The 18,103-nt window shown below is 32.6% G+C and overlaps 1 long non-coding RNA gene across 2 annotated transcripts; it reads right to left on the reverse strand.

Annotated features, from left to right (window-relative positions):
- Nucleotides 1-2,634: 2,634 nt before the first annotated feature.
- Nucleotides 2,635-12,060, reverse strand: LOC142642486 (uncharacterized). Of its 2 annotated transcripts, none has more exons than XR_012845669.1 (4): nucleotides 11,998-12,060; nucleotides 5,914-6,075; nucleotides 3,575-3,707; nucleotides 2,635-2,703 (listed from the first exon to the last, which is right to left on the reverse strand). It is a non-coding gene; the product is annotated as an uncharacterized LOC142642486 (long non-coding RNA). The 2 variants fall into 2 exon arrangements; XR_012845670.1 differs by lacking the exon at nucleotides 2,635-2,703 and adding an exon at nucleotides 2,814-2,940.
- Between the last annotated feature and the right edge of the window lie 6,043 nt (nucleotides 12,061-18,103).

Below are 18,103 nucleotides of genomic sequence, written 5' to 3' on the forward strand. Positions count from 1 at the left end.
GATAAGTCTCTTGCCTTTAGCAGAGAGCATGACTTGAGAGGGAGAGAGGGAAATCATCCTATTCGGTACATGCCTGCCATTTCTATCCACTCCTCTTTTGTTTTTCCTATTCTCTCTGATTCTTTCTTTCTCTCGGTGTTGTACTTAGTTATGATTATCTCCTTAGAGGTTGCTATTACCGTCTCCCTACTCTATGCACAGTAAGAGTTCTTTATATAATACTTGCCGCGGCTGGCTTTTACTATTTTAGCTTTTAACTGTCTTTGTCTAGTGTGGGTGTTCTTGCCGACCATTACTGATTGGTTAGTCGCCTAGCTAGCACCACTTACCTGTGCTGGTCGCGCCACTCCACATCACTAGACGAAGAAGACTATTTTGTTTGTTTGCTTGCCGTGACATTTTTTACTTGCCATGACGTAGGTGCTCTCTCTCTCTCTATCCCTTGTGGCATGCATCTAGTGGTTCCAACTCAGCCTTGTTTCTTTTGGGTGGTATGTCATCCCAGCAGGACACTTCCTCCAAAAGAGCCTGAGTAGGAACCTCAAAATAGGTTTCCCCCCTTCCCACCGTCAGACCATGCCATCTTACCTCTGACCCATGACCCACCACTTCCTGTATTGGCTGGGTACAGGTTGGTGGTGTTTGGACCTTGCGCGTGCCTTACTTCCATGTTCGTCCAAAATCTGCTTGCTGCTTATGCGTTTGCCGTAATCTGGAGTTTTGTCTGCCCATTCTGTCGTTCGTCCTTGACTTCTTATGGCGTGGGCTGCTCTCCTGACTTCCCATTCTTTAGGACTTGTTCCCTTAGGGGCTGGGCTTTGCTTGATTGTGGGCTTCCCCTCCTTTGTGCCATTCTCCTTGCTTTATGCCTACGGTCTTGCTGTTACTTCCTGCCACATCGTTCTGCTATTCCTGCCGTGATATTATTTAACCCATAACTGCTGGGCCTCTTTGAGTTTGCTGTTTATTTCCTTTTTGATGGCCCAATAAGCTCATTGGGCCTTTTACTACATTACTTGCGGGCTCCTGTGTCCCGTTTACTTCCTTTTGGGCATCCTCTGCCCATTTACTTTCTTGGGGTATCTTTGGCCCTTTCTAATTCTGTACTTTCCATGAGCTTTTACTAACTCCTTGGGCTTCTCTGGCCCAATTACTTTATCCTTCATCCTTGGGGCTTATGGACTCTTCATTGCCCTTTACTTTCTTTACTTACATTACTTTGGGTCTGCTGTGGAAGCTGTGGCCCATTCTCACTTTTTCTATATCTATATTGCCCATGTGTTTGCTATTTCTCTCTTTCCGGGCATTTTTAGGCCCGTTTGCTTCCTCAAGGTCCATTTGTTTGCTTTATGGACCTATGATCCATTATTTTTGCTACTTGGGCTTAATGGCTTTTCTATCCAATTTCCAACTTTCTTCTGCTCACGTTGTTGGGCTTCTTCTTCTTGTTGGGCTTCTTTGTAAAATCATAGGATCATAGGATTCAGATCGAGATTTTGACAATTATGATTTCAATGCTTGTTGGATATTGGCTATCAGTGTTTTTGTATTATTTTTAGTGCCAGAGTTATGATTAATTTGTGTAACATAAGATGAATAGAGATAATTTACTTTTTATTTTTAAAATAATCATATAAATGTAAATTGAAAATGCACAAAATGAAAATGAAAGCAACAATGAGTTTTTAAGCATGAACTGCACGATAAAGTCCAAGTCAAGAAGCCTATCTCCAACTCTAAAGAGTTGGACAAAAATTAAAATCAGTATACGTACTAGTGAAGGAGCAAGACTATGGCTTTGAAAGAGCATATAGACTTGGAATTATTTTTCATGTCACTGAAGAGACCAATTAAAAATATCTAAATTAAGATATAGACGCTGAGGGGAATTTGCATTTTTCTTACAATCACACATACGTTATTCACAAAAAGCAAACATTCCAAATCCATAGTATTTAAATTTCAATTGGGTTTCATAATTTTCATTTTCATTTCATAATTTTCAATTGGGTTGGACTTGCACAACACCTTCTTCTGGATCATCCAATGGTAATCCGTTAGCAAATGAAGCAGCCATTAAAACCACAGGAGTCGAAGCAACCAAAGGACCAACAAACACTAGACCCAATAACAAATTCAAAAGCTTCCTTGCGGAGCAATTCAAATTTTTTAGACTTTTTATATAACACTACAAATATGAGACTTTTATAAACTGAAGTTGTACATTTTGTCTATTCTGCAATGGGAGCATATATTTTGCAACATTATAACTGCAAGTCAGCCTGGTATACTGGCACTGAGACAAGTTCTTGTGATTATATATATACTCAGCAAAGGCCAATTAATGTTGAATAGTGATGAAGCATAGATACCAATCGTCTATTCATGTTCTCGTAGAAATTACTCACAATTTTTTCTTGCACTATAGGATTAACTGCAGATTCATCTTTACGAGTATGCAGTATTGGATATAATGTTGCACCTTCTACAGGATGTCCATCTGCCTTTGCCTACATTATGAACAGCATATTTATATAGTGATGAATATTGGTTCCACATAAACTTAGGAGAAGTCAAAATCATTTAAAAATTATTCATAATACTTACTACATTTTTTGCAGCGTGCATAGCATAGTTACAAGAACCAGTAGTATGTAAGTCATTTTGTTTAGAACAACGGTCCTTGTTCTTCTTTGACTCTGTCTACATTCAACAAAATTACATGTTTATATATAGTATGCTTTAAGTATCTATTTCAAAAGTACAAATGTAAATATATGATCTACATCAAGCATGTCAAGTTAGATTAATACCATTGCATCATCAGTATACCAATGCTCAACAAGTACATCCTAATCTTCTAGTATGCATCCTTTGGGTCGGTTGTTCTTCATTTGTGCTTTGTTTTTTGAATGCGGTATATAATGCTTACTTTTCAGCCTACACTTATGCAAATTAATATATGTAAAAAAAATTCAATTATAAATAGGATATGTATAGAAATATTAAATTACTAAGGACGAGTCTAATTTTATTAAACGAGTGGTCATTATATGCTAAAGAATATACATTAATTGTTGGCCATGTTGTGTCATTTCAAAATTATTATTATTTTTATTTTTTTAATGTGACGATGGATGGCCTCAAAGCCTCATATGAGTTTCTCCTCTATTTTGGTCATGAAAAAGAAAGGAAATCTTTTGAAAGCTGGCCTCTCCAATTCTACTTTATTCAAACTCAAAAAGTAATAAAAATTTTTTTTGAAGCTCCCCCACTGGTATAATTTGAGAACCTTAGGTCATGATCTCTGTGCAAGATCTTCTAAGTTGATTCTGGATCTAGGATTGCTTTGAGAGTATTCTACTAGAAATTCTTTTAAGTTAATGAGCATGATATTCCATATTTGATTATTAGATTTGCTTTCTAGACATGATAGATTCCTGGAGCGGTTATCTATCAAATTTTAAGGTGTTTAGAGATCATGAGTTGCTGATTAAAACATTAATTAAATATTTTTTCTAGGTTCTTGTGATTAGTAAAATTTTTAAGGTGTTTAGAAATTAAAAACCCATACCCTGCGTAAAAGCTTCGTGCATTTTTTGGTTTGATTCTTGATCCGCATCTTGTGTAGAAGCTCCTTCCAATGTTACACTCATGGTACGCGTGTGCATATTTGCCTTTATCTTTGCCATTTCAACTGTTAAAGACTAAAATAAACAAGTATATAAGCACAATGATGAGTAATGGAACAAGTTAGATTGCAACTGACAAAAAGGAATTTGAAGCAGGAAAAGTTAAAATGTATGAGTTATTAAATATGTGGAGTGCGTCGAGTGAATTGCCAAAACTCCAACAGGAACTTCAAAGCTGTGCTTAATTTACAAGTTTGATCCAAAACCCACCATAAAATGGAAAATTAACCGAGTGAAAGATTTTGTCTGCGTGTACAAACAACCAAACAGATCAATACAGATTTCTTTTTTTTGAGGTTGAAAAATTCTCATGACATTGCATCCAGCACCTTCTACTATCTCTATGGTATTTTGGGTAGCATTTACACGATCAATCTCATCTATGTCCGATGACTCTTTGTAATATTATTTTGATAGAGCTAACTCTCACTCTCTCTCTAAACCTAGCACATTTTCACAAAACATGTGGGTAATACCACTGTTTTTATTGTATGGGTTTAAGCTCTAAGCTGAATGGGAGATGGCTCTCATCTCAACCAACCCATACCCTCAAAAGCCCCCAGATACTTGTCATCACTGCAGCCAGCACCGTCTACTATCTCAATGATAGTTTGGGTAGCAATTTCTCGATTACTAGCATCCAAGTTCAATGACTCTTTGCAATTGTACTATTCAATACAAATGTTCTTTCTCATCCTTTTTTTTTTTTTTTGCGTAAGTGGGTTACCCTGGCAAAGCTGCTCTATCTAATTACCAAACAAGTACACTAAAAATACGTCGCAATACCACTCTTTTAAATGTCAAAGCCCGGAGACATTTTTTTTTATAAGTAATATATATATATATATATATATATATATATATATATATATATATATATATATATATATATATATTCATATAAACAATAGTTTAGCAAAAAAAAAAAGTTAAATGTTTACTTTTTCAAAAGGGAATGCATACCGACACTTAAAGCTCAATCAAGATGAAGTCTATAAAATAGATCTAAATGAGGAACTTATACAATGGTACACTCAATCCCTCTTCGAAGGCAAACACAGCAAATTGCAAGCAATGTCTGGTCTAGCTTATTAAACAAGTTTAATAAGAAGACCAGCCAAAATAAACATGCATGTGCTTTGCACATCAACAGAACATAGATAAACTATTCGCACAAGCCAAACATAACAAAAGCTTGCGTACAGATTACATTGTTACATCACTTGATAAATTCCAGGATTGGTATACCAAAAGTAAATGGTTCTCCAACAAATTACAGCATGGTACACCTCATTTTACAGATAGAAAAAGAATTTAAGATTAATGCAATTGCAATTCTTGACCATCCAGCCACCTGAGTGTAGGAACAATCTTGACCAAAAATGATTTAAATTTTTCATCAGCAATTGCATTCCCCACAATATCTAATAGTGTCTGAAAGCTTGGATTTGTGTAAAAACACAAGAGCTTGTTCAGAACCTCAAATAAAAATTATGGCTAGATTGCTTTTACTCTAACTTAAGCTAAGTATGGAATAAGAGTAAATGAGCGCAAACAACCGATACAACTATCCTAAGCCATATTCATGCAATATCAATAATAAATGATAAGCTTATAGAGTAGGGAAGAAAGATCCAAACACAAGATAACACCCCGATGTATTATCAAAGAAGAAATCGAAGAACTCGGCGAAAACCTTTCCACCGCCCTCCAAGCGGTAAATCGATCCACTAGAGAATAAGTTGGAGTACAAGAATAATAAAAGACTCTCAAAGCCTAGTCTAGCCAATGTACTTAAGCCCTCCAAGCTCCTGCTACCAATTAACTTCTTAGAACTTTGTCTTCTTTAGCTTTCTCGAATCCTGCAATTCAGCCCGATTGCATCCGCCAATGAATGACTCATTCCAATGCTTCCCAGCAGCACCAAAACCTCACTTGACACTCAGATTGAGTGTGGTAAGTGTTTGGACTATCAACCTCTCATAGATTCAGAGATGGAGAAGTAGGAGTAGAGGAAAATCACAAGGAAATGTGTAGATGATTGTGGATATAACAATCTCTAACTCTCAAGTATATTTTCTAAGGTTTTCTCTCTGAAAAGCCCTCTTTACAATATGTGGGTAATGAGGATATATATAGTGTAAGTAAAGACTTGGTAAAATAAAACATGACAAATTAGCCAAATAAAATGTTTTGCGAGTGTTTTGTGGAAAGACTTTACCCGCAAGACACTTGCGAAAACTTGAAGCTGGCATAACTCTTCGTATTCCAGTCATGTACTCTACACGTGGCTCTTTCGCAGGATAGCTTCTCGTGAGACACTCGCGAAATCCACTTCTTCATCATTTTAAGCTTGAGTCTTCACACTCTCGGACATTCATCCCTTACAATTAAAAACCCACATAAATACAGGGAAATAATTGATGAAATTACAATTAAATTTGGCATGGAATTAAAGCCAACATAAAATAGTTGTAAATTACAACTTTACAGTGTCAAATTCAAGTTTTTAAACATTAGAAAAGCTTCCCAATAATTTTTCAGGTTAACATCACCGGTCACCGTTTCATCATGACTCAAATCAATTTCTTCTGTATGAGATAAAGGAGAAGAGCAAAGATAATTCCAAATGCTATCAAAGGCATATAACTAAGTTAGGACACATACAACAACCGAAGCACATGCAATTAAGGATAGTTCACCTTAATCACCAAACCAAGCAAGGCAAAGATAAAGGAGAAGAGCAAAGATAATTCCAAATGCTATCAAAGGCATATAACTAAGTCAGAACACATGCGGCAACCAAAGACACATGCAATCAAGGATAGTTCACCTTAATCATCATGACTCCAATCATTTTCTTTTGTATGAGATAAAGGAGAAGAGCAAAGATAATTCCAAATGCTATCAAAGGCATTTAACTAAGTCAGGACACATGTAGCAACCAAAGACACATGTAGCAACCAAATTCTCAAGCTTATAAGAAATCCAAACCAAACAATAGATAATGAATTCTTTAAGAAAAAACACAAACATTGAGACAGAGTTTTAAGGAGAAAAAACTATCTTTTTTTTTTTTTAAATAATTGGGACTGTTCATGAATATAAATTCCATATATGTCGGGCCTTTCAATCTGACATGTTTTATACTACTAACTCTTTAGGATTGTTCAAATGATGACCTTTATTTCTGCAAAAGAAAAACATATTAACTAGCTTGGTCTAGTCCTTCCTCACTTGTTATCAACATAGACATGGCATAATGATTAACTGATTTAATTCAGGTAAGGTAGTTTTGGTTAAGCCTTAAATTTCATAAACAGTTCAAAATAATGCCACTCAATTTTTTATATTAAGAAAAATATATGAATAATAATTGTAAATTAGATAGGAATGATCACTATGTATATATAAAGAAAAATAGTATAAAATAGGATACCAAAAAATAGTTTCTCCTTCAATCTTCTTATAAAATGAAGCAAAATATAAGTAGTTTGCAAGTACAACTTCTAATAATTAAGGCAAAATATAATGAGTGATAATAAAAGTATTAACTAAACTCCTCATCACTAGACTCATCATCATTGGACTTATCGTCATTAGACTCATAAACATTATCACTAAGCTCTTCATCATCGATAAAGTTTTGTTCAAGCAATTCATCCTCACTGATCAACGGTGTATCATAAATGGTTCTTTTTTCATTAACTTGAGCCCAAACATGATTGTCATTTGCATCATCACATGCATTATCAGTAGTTATATTATAAGGGACACTCTTAAAATAGGTATCCACTTCATCATCATCATCATCATCATCATGATGTGGAGCATTAATACCAACATCAAACACCTCCCTAGGTTTCGTTTTGACCACCACCACCCAATCTTTATGTCTCACATCTTCCACGTAAAATACTTGTGTACCTTGAGATGCTAATACATAAGGTTCGTCAATCAATTGATCACTTGTGTGTATCAATCTTGAAAAATTGACAAGGAGAAATCCAAACTCATCTTTTTTGCATCCTCTTCCACTAATAATGTTAGCTCATTGACATTTAAATAATACACATCGATACTTGTCAGAGTAGTTCAACTCAATAATTTCGATTATTACGCCATAATAAGTAGCACTACCTACAGTAACAACACAAACTCTACTATTATGAGTTTTTCTAGTTGCCTCAGAATCTTTGATATGAAACTTTAAATCATTTATTACATCACGCTTGAACTGTTTTCTTTATTATTTTGATATCGAGCAAGCCATTTAACTTTATCAAAGAGTTTCTTTTTCTCAGAGGCACCCATTGACATCTATTATAGACAAAGACTTTTATTATAAGTATGCTATCTAAAGTGTTACAACCAAAAATAGATTTATATATATGCTTTAATTACATATTCCCTAAACCAGTTGCAGAATTCCTCCATGTGCTGCTTTTGAATAACATCATTAGTTATATGAAAAGAGAAATTAGCCTTGATCTCTACTATGTGTACACTGTGTAGACAAATGTGTTAGTGTTAAGCTAGAGTATTGTACTGGAATGCCATGAAAGGACACGCAAGGACATACTATTTACTCGCGAAATGGGGTGATTTCTTTGCAATTGAATAGCACATAACGATGTGCTTGGATCCATGAATTTGAATCTAGTGTAATGCTCATCACCGCACCTATGGATTTCTCCACATTCCTTACAGGTCGATTGAATACAGTTTCAATAGATTTAAAATAACGTGAGCAGAATGTTAAGCATTCCTCTACTCTATACCCTTCTGTAATGGAGCCTTTTGGCCAAGTTTTATTATGCACATAAGACTTAAGTCTTGACAAGTACCTATTGGAAAACCCAAGATCAACAATGGAAAATTGGTAGGTTAAATGAAACCAAATAGACCAAGCTACTATATGTGTTACCTCTCTATGAGATACATCCAACGATAATGAATTGGGCCAACAACTTTGGCTTTACTAGCCAAATGCATGACTAGATGTACCATTATTGTAAAAAAAAAGAGAGGAAACATCCTTTCCAATTCATACAATGTCACTACAATTCTCTTCTCAAGAGCCCCAAGTTCCTCCACATTTAGTACTTTGGAACATATCTCCCTAAAGAAACAAGATAAGTCAATTAAATGCCTACTTACTTCAATTGGAAAAGATCCGAGTATTACTATTGGATAAAGTTGTTGCATTAAGATTTGATTATCATGACTCTTCATCCCACTAATCTTGCATTCTTTGAGTTTAACGCAACGTGAGATGTTTGAAGAATAACCATCTGGCACTCTTATATCTTTCAAAACTTGTAGAAAACCATCATTTTCACTAGGATTCATATGAAAGTAGGCATGTGGTATACGTGTCTGATCATTCCCAACTTTTTCCAAGTGAAGTTCACTTCTTATACCCATATCTTTTAAGTCTTGGAGTGCCTTCAAGTTATCCTTTGTCTTGCTATCCAAGTTCAACAATGTGCCAATTATATTATCGACTACATTTTTTTCGATGTGCATCACGTCAGGATTGTGACGCAACACATGGTCCTCCTAATTCGGCAACGTGAAAAATATACTTCTCTTCTTCCACATAGTTAAGGCTTCCTCCCCTCTTTTTCTTTTATTGGTCAAATTAATTTTTTCTTTTCCTAAACACATGATCGGCTATAGCATCCATTTGTAACATGATTTCCCCTCCAAATACTGTAATAGGAGTTAATCTCATATCATCATGCCCATCAAATGATTTTTTTTTTTTTAAATTTTTTTTTATGATCACTATCCAAGAATCTCCTATGTCCAATGTAACTAAATTTCCTTTCATATCTTAACCAACAAGACTGATTATCATAGTTACAAGGGGGACATGCAAGAGCACCTTTGGTACTACAACCCGAGATATCACCATATGCAGGAAAATCATTTATGGTCCACAATAATACAGCACGCATTTGGAATGACTTTTTGGAAGACACATCAAATGTTTCTACTTCAATATCCCACAACTCCTTCAGTTCTTCTTCTAGGGGTTGTAAGTACACATCTATATTGTTCCCAAGAGAGGTTGGACCGGAAATCAATAATGATAGCAAGAAATAAGACCTTTTCATGCACATCCATGGAGGGAGATTGTATGGGATCAAAATGACAGACCATGTACTATGACTAGTACTCATATTTCCATATGGGTTGAATCCATTAGCTGCTAATCCAAGCCTCACATTACAAGGCTCGGATGAGAACTCTATGTATTTAGAGTAAAATGATTTCCAAGCTTTAGAATCAGCAGGATGTCTCATTAACTCGTCATTCACATGACCATTGGCATGCCACTTCATATGATTGGCTTTCTTAGGAGACATAAATAGTCGTTTCAATCTTGGCTTTAAGGGGAACCACCTTAGGATCTTTACAGCTTTCTTTTTTCCTTTCTTGGAGGAAGCATTAGTACTTTGTTGATCTTTAGACTCATTACTTTCCTATCTTGAAAGGTTACATTTTAGACAAGCTTCAAGGTTGGCATTCTTCTTCCAATATAAAATAAGATCTTTAGGTCAAGCATGAATCTGTTTATAGCTCAAGCCCAGATCCTTAATAATCATCTTAGCCTCATAACAATCTTTTGACAACTTAGCATTTGAAGGAAGAAAATCAAGCAAGAATTGCAACAACATGGTAAATGATTTGTTGGTCCAACCATTAAGACACTTCATGTGGTACAAATACACAATGGCTGACAATTTGCTAAAATGCTTACAACCTTCATAACAAGATTGATTAGCATCTTCAAGCAAATTTCATATACTAAAGTGCATCTTCATTAGGACCTTCTGAAGGACCTTCTGTGGTTTGTTGTACACTGGGGACTTTTTCCATTGGCCCAAACGCCATATTATGTATGGGGAACGTGTCATGCAATATGTCAAGAAGATTGGCATACTCTATCGGGTTTTCTTGGACATGACTATTAGGAATTTCAGTAAAAGTCTTTGCAGACGATGATTCCCCTAACCCCTACAAATCTTTTTTGACACTAAGTGAGCCTGTACAACATCTGTAGGCCACGAATTTGTATGCATGCATTTTAACATGAAATTGTTCCATCCGGGTGTGCATGGTTAGATGCAAAATTCAAAAATTGTTGGACTCCATCTAAATATTCTTGTGACCTTCTATTGGTAATTTTCATTCAACTCTTATCCATTGCTATAAAATGGTTTACAAGAAACACCTATCATGTGATTTCATGAAAGCTCAAACCAAGAGTTAACACACGTTTCATTTAGTTCATTTCACTTTAATTTAAGAAACAAATCATCTTTGATCTAACAAAACAAACCTATGTTCCTAAGAAAAAAAACAAATATAAACACATAGAGAAGTTATCAATACATTTGGTAACTATAACATCATTACTAGCAATATTCTTTAGGAATAGACATCTCTTTAAATATCCCATTTCATTTTAGTGTTATGTGAAAAAGATAGAGAGAAGCCCCTAAAATGAATTAATCAAATAAAAACAACTCAACAAGAAATATCTAATATTACACAAAACAGTTAACACTCCCAATATCAACTAAAACCACCTTATAACTCCATGCAAGCCACCTGCTTGCCCTAATTTAACAACCCACCACACACACACACACACAGAGTACCTGAAGCAAGAGGAGATAAATAACTACTTAGAAAGTGTGTAGCAGATTGTAAAATAGGTAGGTTGCCTGTGGATGAACCAAATCTAGACTAATCAAATCCAGCGCATATGAAAAAATATTAAAAGATGTTTAGGTCATTGTAGGATTCTTAATCATTTCAATTTCAAGAAGATTTATATGGTAAATCAATAAACCAAAGTTTCTTGGATTATGGAGACGCAAAGTAAGAAGATTAACTTACATAAAGCATTCATAATGTAATAAACATAAATAACAAATTGCAAGTTGTGTTTAACAACAAAAACACTATTCTGACAATAGCTACGTATTAAGAATAAACCCCTCCAATCATCTTGAAAGAAGTTGAGAAAATACCAAGTCTTCTTTTAAATTTTAAAATTTTATATAATTAAAAATAAAAACCATCATAACAGGTTTTAATGTTCCTGCCTATAACTGCAAAAGAAGGGCACCTTTTCAATTGTTTTTTTTTTTTATAAGTAAAAATTTTATTGATTAATGGCAAAGAATGATTGAACTCTAGTAAATAAGAAAATATGTCATTCTTTAGATAAGAAAAGTCACCAAAGAATTGTGTTTTTTTCTTATCTGCTAAGAAAAAAACGCATTACCTTAAGTCTTTCATCAACTTCACTTGCTTTGATCACACAAACTTTTAATGCCTCTTCTTTTTGCAATCTGCCAACAAGGAAAGAATATATATATAAACCTAAGTTCAAGCAGGTCAACAGTAAATTAAGCATAATGTACATGCCATTCATGAGGAAAAAAAGAAAAGGAGAGGGCATCCACTTAACACAATCGTGGCATGTTGGACATGGTTATTATTATATAGAGATAGTATCATATTACTATACCAATGTGATGCACAGATTTAATCCAAACTAGTCGCGAACCCACGTGTTGCGTGTGATAATCATTTTTATGGTGGTTTTATTTTATTTTTTTTTACAATTTAAACTAATTTAATAAAGAATAACGTATTTCATAATCATATTTTAATTTATTATAAGAACAATCATAAATGTAATATAAGAACAATCATAAATCATAAATATAAATCCATTTTTTTCCGTTGCAGAAAAGAGATCCCTTCCCCCCGCTTTCAAAAATGATGAATATGAAAACAATACAATTTTTCTCAGAAATTCAAAAGGCAAGTTAACGAAAATATTCTTTTTTTAATAAACGTTATTTATTACATTTTGTGAATCATTAAAAAATATATAAAATTTGGAAATTATTCTTTTAGTTTTAAAAAAAATTTCTCAAACCTTATTTTTTTTTGCCTACAATCCAAAACACCAAAAAACGTAACTAAGAAAATTAATAAACTTAACAATGATTAATTGGACCAATTAGTAAAAAAAATTAGTTGTTGATAATCTATTAAGGTTATTTTCTTTGTAGAAATTGTAATTTCATCCACCCAAAACATCTTATCAAATAAAAAATTATTAGCAAAATCTAAAAATTAAATTTCTATATATGCATTGTTATAAAATAATAATAACAATTAAAGTAAAATTGCAAAAGCTAAAATTTGTCACCCATCTGATTATTTTCATTTGGCTAACCTTTGCTTTTCTCTAAATAAATGATATTATAGAATATTTCTAATACAACTATCAAGAGTACTTTGTCCACCACAAAGGATTAAAAAATAAGCAAAATTAGTAAAGCATCATACTTTAACATCTAAATTGAGTACTATAAAAAATCATGATGTGTCATAGAATAAATTAATACCAAATTATCCAAATCATGCTATGTAATAGGATAATATTATATTTTTATATGTTATATTTAATTCTTTTTAACACGATAAGATAAAATTTAACAATCAAAGAGAGCAAATGTAAAAAAAAAAAACAATAAATACCAAATTATCCAAATCATGCTATGTAATAGAATAATATTATATTTTTATATGCTTATTTAATTCTTTATAATGCAATAGGATAAAATGTAACAATTAAAGAGAACAAAAATAAATAAATAAATAAATCGCTTTAACCTAAATTAGAGTTTTAAAGAATATAAAAAATTATTAGCCAAAAGTAGAGATACAAGAAAAATAAAAAAATCCACCAAAAAATTGAGAGAGAGAAAGAGAGAGAGAACCTTTGGTTTGTGAGGGAAACTATGCATAAAATGGAAGAGATAGTGACGAATTTATAGTAAGAGGGTATGAATAAGAAGAGACAAAAATAAAGGAAGATGAAGGGGAAGAGAAAGAATGATATTAATGTAGAGGGTAGTGGGGAGATGAAAAAGTAAGGGAGGGAGAAATGTTGGAGAAGTAGTGGGGAGATAAAAATGTAAGGGAGGGAGAAAGGTTGGAGAAGTATAAATATTAAAAAAATAAATGTTAAAAACAATTATAGGAAAATTGAAAAGAAAAGAAATAATAATATGGACCTTGATGTGGCTCAATTAGAGCGTAGTAATAATAAATGCTACACTTCAGCTTTTAGATATATATAGATATAGATATAGATTATAAGTAAACAAGATTAAATATTCGAATAATTGATAAAATTAACCCAAAAAAAAAACTATAAAACTAGTTATAGTTACATCTGGAAAACTAAAGTATTGAAAAGCATCATAAGTCATAAAGCTTTACAACATAGATGAGGATCTTGAGATATTGACAAAGTTTCCAACTTGGGTACACCCCAAACTAGCCAATATCAGAATTTGCACATTAACATACAAACCCCAATTAGGCCTTACGCTTTTGTTTGACAAGATTTGGGATTACACCATGTTTGGCAAAATGGAGACAGAGATGAAAAGGAAAATGAGTAAGGGGAAGAAGTGGGATGGGAAGAGATAGATCGCCATTCAAAACAAGACTTTATATTGCAACATCCCAAAGTGGAATACAGGATAAACTAGTTGGGACAAAGGGAGTAACAACATTCGGAAGTGAAAATCAATGAAATTTTCAGTTTTTATGCACAATAGATGCAACCCTTCAACGCCACATCATTTCATCAAGTAGTACATATATTAAAAGAAAACATAATAGTGATTGGAATTCATGTGAATGTATACTGGTTACAAACTCATTTTTAACAACACAATATGCATTTCACTATAAAAAAACCAATAAAAAAATTGGAACAATAAGAATCAAGACTCTTAATCCCATAGTAGTTTGAATAATGCCAAAAAGTATCACCATTTAAATAAATCAATTGATCATTACACACAAAAACTAAACCTCAACATTAACACAATAAGCATATAACCATTGATAGCATTGTCAATTTTGAATGTCAAACATCAAAGCATATGAACCAAACTATAAATTCAAGAGGGAACTAATTATAAAAAGGCTATACCTTTGAAATCCCTTACTCAAATAGAATTTTGAGCAAACTAGTTACAAACCTGCAACGAATAATAAGAATTCAAAATTCATAAGCTTATACAACTGAATCAACATAAGATAGATCCCAATACAACTAATAAGCAAAAGCAGACAAATTTGGTATCCATACCACATCCTTGCAAGCAAAACCATGTTAAAAATATTGATTCTAATGTTGGCTACCCCAACCCCATCTTTCAAAGAAAACAAATAACAACATTTAAAAGTACTGACTAAATCTTACAAAAAATAAACAAACTGTTAAAGAATGACCACCAACAAAAGTATTCAAAACCAAAACACAAACAAACAAATAAAACAGTCTATTTTTAAAAGAAAGAATGCCTTAAAAAAAATGCAAACAAACACAATTTCAACTTTCAAAGATCAAACTTTCTTAGCATTCAAGAGGGAATGTTTGAAAAGGATATACCTTTGTAATATACTCAGCAAACTTACTCAGTAATTTTCAATTTTCAATTTCAAAAAATAAAACATATATTCTAGAGGGAATATTTGAAAAGGATATAGCTTGGTGAAAAACATTGTTGGAAGTTTGAGCAAACGAGAATGGAAGAATCAGCGTGAGTAGCAGTGGGTCGAGATGGCTGAGACGAGTTGTGTATCGTGAGAAAATGATGAGTGGGTCTCCGACAATAGCGAAGATGATGAGCGGCTCTTCGTGCTGGGACCACCTTTAAGCCTTTGGGTCTCCGGTGAGTTGGGTCGTCGAGAAAGCAAAATGTAGCTGGGTTTGGCACCTACTGAGGTCTGAAGAGATTTTGAGAGAGAGAGAGAGAGAGAGAGAAAGAGAGAGAGAGAGAGAGAGAGATTTCTTAGAGGGAGACTAACAGAGGGAAAACACAAAGACGCTAGTGGTAGTTTTCGCAACCGTTGCAAAAAACCTATTGCAATAGCTCATTTTTTTGTAGTGTTAATTGATTGAAAACTTTTATTTTATATAATTTCTAATATCATTTAAATAAAGTATTATAGTAAAAATTGTATTTTCATAATAATAGAGACAAATTCATATTTGGAATAAACCATAAAAAATTAAATTTTATTTGTTTTTCATGTGGTGATGGATAAAGACAGAATAGAAGATTTGGATTGTTATTTTATTTTTTTTATAAATCATAATTGAATGAAAAGAATACTACGTGTCTACATCCCCATATCTATAAGATAGACTAAACAAATATTTTTGAAAGTAAAAAAACATTTTATGTTAAAGGGTAAAGCTAAACTTTTAAAATTTAGTGATAACAAATCTTGATACAAAATTCAATCAAAATAAAATATGATTTTTAATGAATCAAGAAACTAGAACGATATACATAGATGAATGGAATGGAACTATATATTCTTACAAACTTTATATTATGGCCTACGCTTTCTCTTTTTCTTTTTTCTTTTTTTAATTTTTTAATTTTTTTTTATATTGAGACATATCACTTATTTACCATGCACCCATGGTGTGCCGTTGTAGAAACTAATATTTCCTGGCCAAAATGGGCTTTTGCCATTTTGAAAAAAAAATCCAGCATTTTGCCCAATTTCTCAAACTAATTAGAGAAATGCCTCTCTTTTGAAACTCGATTTTCTCAAAATCGAGTTTAAAAAAAAAAACTGGAGCCCTATAGTGGCGTTTTAAGGACCCTATAGTGACGTTTTAAGGAGCTTATAGTGACGTTTTAAGAACCTATAATGGCGTTTTTAAACTCGTTCTTCATGAAATCGAGTTACATGCAATTATTTTTTCTTTTTTTACCTATAACTCGATTTCATGAAGATCAAGTTTAAAAACACCACTATAGATCCTTAAAACGTCACTATAGGCTCCTTAAAAACGCCACTATAGGCTCCTTAAAAACGCCACTATAGGACTTAATTCGATTTTAAAAAAATCGAGTTTCAAAAGAGGAGTATTTCCCTAATTAGTTTGGGAAAAAGAGCAAAAAGCTGAATTGTTTTTTTGGAAAAGGCAAAAGCCCATTTTCTCCAATATTTCCTTAATGGCACTTTGATCGCCCTCTAATTTTGCTTGAGCAGCCTTAAATCTCATTGGCAGCCCTTTGATTTTGTTATAATAATATTGTATATACAATATTATTTCTCTTAAATCTATCAAATATCAATTCTTAAATTTTTTAGATAGTCACTAGTCACTATTGATATTAACAAATTATTATTATTTTAAAAAAAGATACCAACAAATTATAATAAAATATTAAATCATGAGGAAGTGACTATAATAAATTAATAATAGATAAGAGATTTTTTTTTTTTTTAAAAAGTAAAAAAGGACTAAAATTTATTACAAAGAAAGCAAAGAATTTGGCGTCGTAAATTGTAATGCAACCTTTAGAGAAGTAGGGACTAGGAGGCATAGTTGTATAGGACAACTTTTTATCATTAGAATTTTTCTATATAATAATCATTAATATATTGACCATTGAGTTAGTATTTGTATTGATTATTAGCTTCTATAAAATTATATATCAGGTTTCACCACAGGTTGCTTCTCTCTATCCATTTTTTCATTCATAAAAAAAAATTGCATATCATGTTTGATAACTTTGATTTGACAATTGACAACACCATACATCAGTAGCTGATTTTAACGACAAAGCACGCGTGATATACTCTTAGTTCGAAAGAGTCGCATATTTTGAGGCGTAATATACTCTTAGTTCGAAAGATTCGCATAAGTTGATGTCCAATTGAAATATGAATGGGAGACGGAAGTACTTTTAAATATTATGTATGCGTGTGTACAATACGCGTACTGTAGGCGTAATTACTAACTAGGCTAAAAAGTATATAATCATCTCCTAGCAAGTTTTGCTAAAGGAATAGATTCTTATGTAACTTGGCTAGAGGAAACTCCCTCCTTTATTGAGTCCTCTATATTACATGATGCTGTGTATTTGTCTTCACCTCAATAAAAATTGAAGTATTCTTATCAAAAAAAAAAAAAAAATCTACTTTTTCAAAACAAAAAACATCTGCCTCCACAATATCCTAATCTAACAACACCAACTATATAATCTGCACCTTGATTTTGATTTTGCCTTGATTTTAAAATTTCCAAACTAAAAGAAAGAAAAAAGAAAAAAATATTGGGGGAAGGGCTCATTAAGCTAACTATTCTATAAATGAATTAGTAATGACATTTCTTTTCTATTTTTTTTTTCTAATAGAGTAATGACATTTCAAATGGAAAAGGATAAAAAAAAATTACATACAAATGCAAAAAAAAAAAAAAGAAAAAAAAAAAGCAAAATTATAATTTTTTGCTACAAACATAAAAAACATACATCTCCAATAAA

This window comes from Castanea sativa, chromosome 7, assembly GCF_040712315.1.
Source record: "Castanea sativa cultivar Marrone di Chiusa Pesio chromosome 7, ASM4071231v1".
NCBI classification, from domain to species: Eukaryota; Viridiplantae; Streptophyta; class Magnoliopsida; order Fagales; family Fagaceae; genus Castanea; species Castanea sativa.